The 8,111-nt window shown below is 38.6% G+C and overlaps 1 protein-coding gene across 3 annotated transcripts in view; it reads left to right on the top strand.

Moving 5' to 3' along the window:
- Window positions 1–8,111, top strand: part of ldlrad4b (low density lipoprotein receptor class A domain containing 4b) — a 647,819-nt gene continuing 639,708 nt past the window's right edge. For all 3 annotated transcript variants that reach the window (XM_030159286.1, XM_030159284.1, XM_030159285.1), the window contains exon 1: window positions 1–157. The gene's annotated coding sequence lies outside the window, so the exon portion shown is untranslated. The remainder of the gene's footprint in view (window positions 158–8,111) is intronic.

Raw genomic sequence — 8,111 nt, 5'->3', positions numbered from 1 at the left:
GCCGCCCTGCTCCGCACAGTGGCTCAGGGCAGCTGGGCTTTATTTTGCCTCAGACTGGAACCACTGTAGTGCAGTTGGACTTGACGTCTAGCAACAACATCACAGACTTTACACAGGCAGACACGGCGACTTAGCGCGTTAGCGACCGCATTCACAGGTAGGACGCCTGCGACATCATGTTAGTTTTTGCTGTCCGGTGGTGTGTTTTAGTGCATTTTGCTGTGGTCGTAGGCGGCTGGAGGAATGTTCTGGATGTGCTAGCTGCCGAGGCTAAGCGCTAGGCTGGCTGTCCGGTGCGGGCGCAGACTTTGGGCCAGACGCTGGAAGTTGCTCTTCGGAGTTGGAGCCGCTTTCCGAGCTGCGCCAGACGGCACGGCTAAGCTAACGCGGCTAAGTTAGCAAAGCTAGCCCTGGCTCCCATCCATCCAGCGGGGCCACGGCGCCGGTGTCACGGGGTCTGTGTCAGGTGTGCCGCCGCCTCCCCCACTGACCCTGACCCCCCCCCCGGATCATGTATGACACCGGGCAGAGGAGGGAGCAGGATGTGTGTGTGTGTGGAGGCTGGGGTTTAGCTGTCAGCCTGGTAGGACTTGATGAACATGCTAGCACTGAAGCTAGAGGAGATGTCCTCTGTCATTCATATGTGAGGCCAGGGTCTGCACAACTTTTCATGCAAAGGACACAAGACATGCATGTATGACCTGAAGTTACTGTGTGTCACCATGAAGCCTCCTCTGGGATGAGTTGGACTGTCTTTGGGGTGGGGTGAGGACCACACTGGGACCCTGAAACATCCTCCAGATCTCCATGCTCACTTATTTCTGGAATCCCACCCACACAACACATTTCCCTCCCTCTCCCTGGTTTAAGAAAACAATTCAGTTTGTGTCCTGGAGTTAAAACATGATGATTGCCAGCATCCCTCCATTTGCATGTATATTAAGAGGGACAGTCATTGAATTCACTGCTTAACTTTATCACCTTCTGGCCGGTTTTGTTTTTCTTCTACTTTCTGAAACTTAAATGTGCAAATACAAGTGCATGGTAAAGAGAAAAAGAACCAAAAATAGACAGTAGAATAGCCCAAGTACAGCTTTTTCAAGCTCCTTTTCACAATATTCTCACCCTGTCTCGATGCCACACCTTGTTCTTCCAGTAGACTTTGCAGAAAGATGCTGCAGACAGATTCCGCCTTCCACAACTCTAATTGTACCTCATAGTCAAGTGTGTCAGTGATTAATTTTGGATTAGAATCATCTTCTGTGAATGCAGCAATAAAGTTCACCTTGAAAACTTAAGTAGACTTGATGAGCTGTGAGCCTGATCCATATTCTACTACTACTTTGAGATGCAGTGACAAATGTGGCTCTAATCTTGACTTTTATTGGTTGAACATTGTATATATTACAGTGTATATATTTATAGGGTAAATTAAAGGAACTGCAGTGCATTATTGTTGACATCGTTTGCTTCTCCTCTTCATTTTCCCACTTGTCATCTGGAAAGCTGAGTTCAGACAGGGCTGTATGGTTGTGATGCAGTTATTAGATCCCTAACCCATAGTGAGACTGTCACAGTCCTATCAAAACACTGATCAATATGTATACTGTACAGCAGCCGAGCGCTGTTGTCTGTCAGCTCTATTCCACCCACTTATTGGGTTTACATTAATGTGATTGCTGGGCTCTGTTCTCTGTGTGAGCTGGGCAGGAGTCCTCTGTTCTTTTTATGGCTCTGCTTGAGACTGTTCATGTATAAGGGTGTGTTTTGTCCTCGGCTGGCTGGCTCTACATGTCATCAGCCTCCCCTCTGACTCTGTTTGCATTCACACTGTAAAGATTTATTTATTTATTTATTTATTTATTTATTTTTAACTCTCTGGCTGTGAATATGAAGTGCAACTAGTGCTGGAACTGATTCGATCCTGGATGCATATTGATCCAGTTTCCATAACCTGATGTTAAAGCCCAAACAAGTAGTAATTAAACATTTCTACAAAGATCCATCAGTCACTGTATGTGCTTATCACCAAGAATTAAGACTTTGTTGACACTAATACATTAATATTTTTTGTGCATTTACATTTATAGTTCACACATCTGCATTTTAGGTTCCTTAACCCATAAAGACCCAGAGCGACTTTTGTGTCAGTTCCCAAATGATTTTTTCTGTCTATTTAACCTTTCTTAAAAAATGTATCACCATTTATTGTAATATTATCCTCTGTATTTTACATGTTTTCAGTCAAAATCAAGTATTTTCCAGTATTTAATTTGTTGATTATGAAAATGTTCATAAAATCTTAGATTAAACTTGGTTTCTGGCATCAAAAACAAGGAAAACTGAAGAAAAAGTGACTCTTTTCAGCAAAGATATTATTAACTGAACATAAACCAAGTGTCTCCATCTACTGTCATTGATCCAACTCCATGGGTTTTACTGGTGAATCAATGTTGTAGAAGATGACAGTGTTTCCACATTCACTACGGAGCCTCTGAACGTCCAAATAGGTCATATCTGATGACCATGAAAAGATGACAAACTGCATTTAACACCACTTATTTACATGTATTGATAGAATTAGTGGATCAACAGGTATTAAACATTTTGGATCAGTAGATGGTTTTGTTGCCAGTGGCTGTTTGGGTCTTTATAGGTTAAATTTGAGACTCGTTATGCTACCGCTGACCCAACTTTAGTTTGTATCTCTGCAATAGATGGACAAAAACGGGAGCTATAGACATGATGACACAGGTGTCCGCATCCTCACTTCCTGTTCTTAACTCTGTATCCTCCCATCAGCTTCGACTACCAGCTGTTAATCCAACATGGATACTGAATTACAGGTGATTCTGTCCTTGTTGTCTCTGTCAGCAGCTGTTGCACAGTTATTTTCTGCATTTTATCATGATATAAGTGATTATGTTCACAGCAGGAAAACTGTTATTTGAGCAATTTGTGACTATTCCCGGCTCTGGTGGTGTTATCAGCCCCCCTGGTCATGTGATGGGTATTTCAGGGATGCTATAATGTTTGGAGATTATTTCTGAAACTTTGGTAAATGCTTTCATGGTGGGAGATTGCATTTTCTTTCCACTTTAAAACATATTAGTCTTGGTGGAATGAAGTGGAGCTTGTGTTGGACCATAATCTCAACATGTCTTTAGAGATATTTTAACATGAATGTGTGTAAAGTTGAGCTTATAAGGAGTACAACTTGAACTCCATTGTAGACTTTGTACTATGAATGTAAGTACACATCTGCAAAAAAGTACATGATTTTTACAGTATATTTACAGTACCGTGCAAAAGTCTTATTACACCTTTAGCTTTGTTGTTTTTGCAGAGTTTGAAATGAGAATATGCATTTATTTTTTATTCTCTTTCCTTCAGATATAACGAGAAAATACAGGAAATACTATATGCACAGTAGGGCTGGGTGATATGGAAAAAAAATCATATCACGATGATTTTTTTCATATCAGAAGATATCGATATGTATCACCATATAAATCAAATCACTATTTTTTGTCAAGTTACATAATTATGATTGGCTGTTCTCACATTTGTCAAAACATGGACAAATGAGTTCTATTGAAATTGTATCGAGCATGTGTCATATTTCTGTCGAAGAAAAGTTAAATCGCGATATATATCGTTTTAGCACCCAGCCGTAGTGCACAGCCTTAAAAGACACACAAAAAAGTGGACTAAATGTGTTGTAAAGGTTAAAGTCACTATTTAGTGTGACCTTTGACCCCATGACAAGAAGTAGCACAAACAATTAGAGACATCTGATGTGTTAAATCAATTATGGTGTAAAATATCAGAAAATTAATGCAATAAATCTCATATTGTCTGAACAAAAGGGTTGAAGACATGTTAAGTGCAAAGCGAGGTCACACTAAATACGACCTCTTTGGTTTATAGAAGCTGTTTTTTTCACTGAAACTTGTGTTTTTCCTGATTTACATACTTCACATATATTCAGATTGGATCGAAATACCGAGACAAATCATACGTGTGGTCATTAGAACTTTAATAAACAGACGAACTTAATGTTGGACTTGGATATTTCCACAGCTCTGTAGATTCAGGCACAGAAATGAAACAGTGGTGTGGTGCATCTCTAAATCTGCAGCTGCAGTTTGAGAGCTGCATGCTGTGTAAGACCTGGGTAATGCAGGTGTATTTCCAGCTTTCTACTTGTGCGGCTGCTGTAGTGATGATCCGACAAGGTGTTTTAGTAAATCTTTTTTTTGTTTTGGGTTCGCTCAAAGGTAAATATTGTCACACTCTTATATACTCAGAGGAATTGAAGTATTAAAGGATAATACTGGTGTTTGCTTTAAATGCCAATCATGTATATGCTGACCTTTTTCTGCACATTATTCCTGGTTGTGTTTGGACAGACACTACAGCCTGCATGAAAAACAGGAGAATTTACAGCTCAGGTAATTTGATAGCTCTTAATTTTGGAGCTAAAGTAAAAGATTAGTAAACATGTACATCCTCAGTCCAGTCATAGTTATGGTGTCGTATATTTCATCAGTCTTTGGTTTGAAGGGTTCAGTCTGAAGGCAAGATGAAACGTGAATTCCAAACTCTTATTTTGACAGTTGCTCAAAATAACACTGTGGCTTTTAATCAATGAGTGAGATGTTTTTTTAGATTTCCTGTGTTTTTACCGGATCTGAATTTGTCTTTGTTTTTATGTTTTAGTTGTATTCTGTTGTTCTTATCCTGCTTTGCATCTTGTGTTTTCACTTTTACTTATTTATTCTCTTGTTTTTCTGATTCATGTATGGCACTTTGGCCAGCTGCAAAGTTTTTGAAGTGCTTTAGAAATAAAGTTGGTATTGTATCATCTTTACGTGCTGCATCAGATGATAGTTTACATTACAGCTGTGTTAGTTTAGTTGTTTTTAGACAGAAAACAGCCGCAGTAAAACCACCCATCACCTCTGTTTTCTGTACTGTTTGTATTGTCAGTAACTGAACTAAAGATCTGGTGGGAATCGAACAAACAAGGTCAGAACTGACAGAGTTTAGTCTGAACTGTGAATCAACAAACAACAGCTTAGCAAAGATAAGAACATCCCATAATAACTTTATACCTTTATAAGCCTCAGAATCAAACTCCCCCATGTAGAAGAAATGTTGACATTTCTGCATCAAACTCCATTCTTTTCATTCCAGTGGAGAAAATAACAGCTTGTATTTTTATCACTTCTTTTCTTTGTCTCTGAAAGTTATTTCTTAGTGGTTTCCATCCCATCTGGTCACTTTCTGATGCTTTGGTCAAAGGTCCTGTGGTGTTAGTTTTTCTCACTATGGGAAACTTGCAGAGTGACTCATTACTCCCTCTAGTGGTCACAACAATCCCTCTGTCCACAGGTGTCAAACATGCGGCCCGGGGGCCAAATCCGGCCCGCCAAAGGGTCCAGTCCGGCCCTAGGGATGAATTTGTGAAATGCAAAAATTACACTAAGATATTAACAGTCCTTTTAGTTCAGGTTCCACTTTCAGACCAATTCAGTCTCAAGTAGGTCAGACCAGTAAAATACTATCATAATAACACAAAAATAATGACAACTCCAAATGTTTCTCTTTGTAAATGTAAATATTTTCATGTATTTGCACTAAAACAAAGTAGAATTTTGCAAAAAAAAAAAAAAAAAAAGTGAATAACCTGAAATGTCTTAAGAGAAGTAAGTACAATTTTAACAATATTCTGCCTGTTATTAAATGTTTTGTGTATTTGTAGATCCACTGTGATCTGTAAGTTATAATGTACATGTGCAAATGATAAACTGAGGCAAAATATTGTTAAAATTACACTTATTTTTTCAGTTTGTTCATGTTATTCACATCTTTTGAAAGGAAAGTTTGTAGATGTAAACCTTTTCATAATGTAAATTAACTTTTTTTTGCTCTTACACATAGAGAAAAGTTTGGAGTTGACATTATTTTTAATTTATTATTATGTTATTATTTTACTGGTCCGGCCCATTTCAGATCAAATTTAGCTGAATCTGGCCCCTGAACTAAAATGAGTTTGACACCCCTGCCCCAGTCCATCACTGGAAATAAATTCAGTTCATATCTCTAAAATCCAATACATGGCATCTATGGCAGAAGTTCACAGCTCTTTATTCTAAACACTAATGATAATTTAAGGTTATTTTTTCATATGTGAAAATAGAAATGCTACATTCAGATTGCAGGCAAACGTGGCTCAAATTGGATATTTTTGTCCATATGTGACCTGTATCTGATCTTTTAAAGACAGTTTGAACAGAACAAATCCAACCCAGGACACTTTTGTATGTGATCATAAATCTGATATGTATCTAATATTTTGAGATGCGACTTCGGTCTAACGGCCAGGTCACATTTATCCGACCTTTACGTCATTGAAATGCTAGAAATTTCACAATTCTACATCCCAGGAATAGGAGAAAAACAACAATGTGCCAAGACGCCTCCATATTTACTTATTTAATTACGGTGCATGCCTGCAGGGTCACGTATTATGTCAGGACCTCTTTTGCGCATGTGGGTCACTTCAGGGTCACATTCAGTTCATACAAAAACTGATAGAAGTCGCATTTAATGTGTAATATGAACGAGCTCACAAAAAAAAAAAAATCAGATTTCACCAAAAAATCCAAATTGTGCATTAAGACCTGCTGTGTGAACATAGCGGTAGACCCTTCCAGACACTGAGGCAACATTTTTCAGGAACTTGACTTAACTTAAATTTTTTTTTAACCTTTTAGCTGTAAACCATGCAATACAAATCCATAGTTTCACCTACATCCTCTTTGCACCATCCTACTGAACTTCTTTACCAGGATAAATGATACGCCTGCCTGGACTTCAGTTCAGAAGCATTTTCACCCACCACCATTTTCTCCAAGGGCCTAATCACTCCTATAGAATACTCAACAGAAATTTACTCCTATCATCTCCTCCAGAATACACTGTGTAGAATGATTTTTACATTTCCCTGAGTTTCTAGATCCCATGTCCCCTCGTCATATTTGACTGCAACTTTGATTTCACTAATCAGATTTTATTCCATTCCTTTAATGTTTGGTTTGTGCATGATGTATGTAATGCTGCAGGTTGTAAAAGGAGCTCCAGCAACTTCAAACCAGTGAGAACAGAATAAATAAAGATGGTGTAGCAGCTAAAGGGAGGCCAAAAGTTAAATGATGGTAGGAAAAATCAGGACAGAACGACCAAAAACATCCCTGTCAAGGCTGTGCAGACTCTATTTGGGTTGCATAAAAGAAGCAACAACATGGCATTTCCTGTAACCTGTGATATTTTAGATGAATTTTTAAACAGCATTAAAAACAGCAGTCGGAGTCCATCTTTAAATAATGAAAACTCTTGGAGGAAAATCAAGTTTCAACCACTTGAAGGTCTTTATAAGGAAAGTACATGATAAAGTAACACGGCACAAAAGAAGGCTCTGTCACGAACTGCAAATGGCAATTATTTAAAAACACCCATATAATTTATCTACTAAGACGATATCTTCCACTCTATGAATTTAATAGACTTTAAACTTTATAAATAGTTAATACTGAACGTAGGCTCCTCTTGTATTGTACTGGATGTTTGACTAGAGGAAAGAGAGTTGAAAATATCAAAACACTGAGGCTTACGGGAGTGATATTTGGATTTTTTTTAATGGAATTATGCATTTTAAAACATTTCCCTGTGCTCTACATGAACTGTAAATGCTCTGCTTGGGTCTGAATTCTTCATTAATTCAGCTCCAAAGGTCCATCTTCAACCCTATTTCTGAGTAATGACACCAGAAAGGTGGTTTGGAGCGCTGGCCCTTTAAATGCACATGAGCCACTTGACGCCCCACCCCCTCCAGGATGTTGACCATGCTGTTTCCCGTTCAGCCACTTGTGTTCGTTAATACAACCAACAACTGAACATTTTAGGTAATCGGCTCAAAGTTTGGACATATTTTCAGTTTTTACTACAACCGCTGCTGCTGATAAACAGTTATGTCGTCCTCGGAGAAATGTTTGTTGGAAGTCTTGACCTTATATGTGCAAATGTCATGATGTAACTAGTTATAA

Source organism: Sphaeramia orbicularis, chromosome 16 (assembly GCF_902148855.1).
Source record: "Sphaeramia orbicularis chromosome 16, fSphaOr1.1, whole genome shotgun sequence".
Classification (NCBI taxonomy): domain Eukaryota; kingdom Metazoa; phylum Chordata; class Actinopteri; order Kurtiformes; family Apogonidae; genus Sphaeramia; species Sphaeramia orbicularis.
Note: the sequence above shows the minus strand (reverse complement) of the source record. Positions and strands in the feature narration are given on the sequence as shown.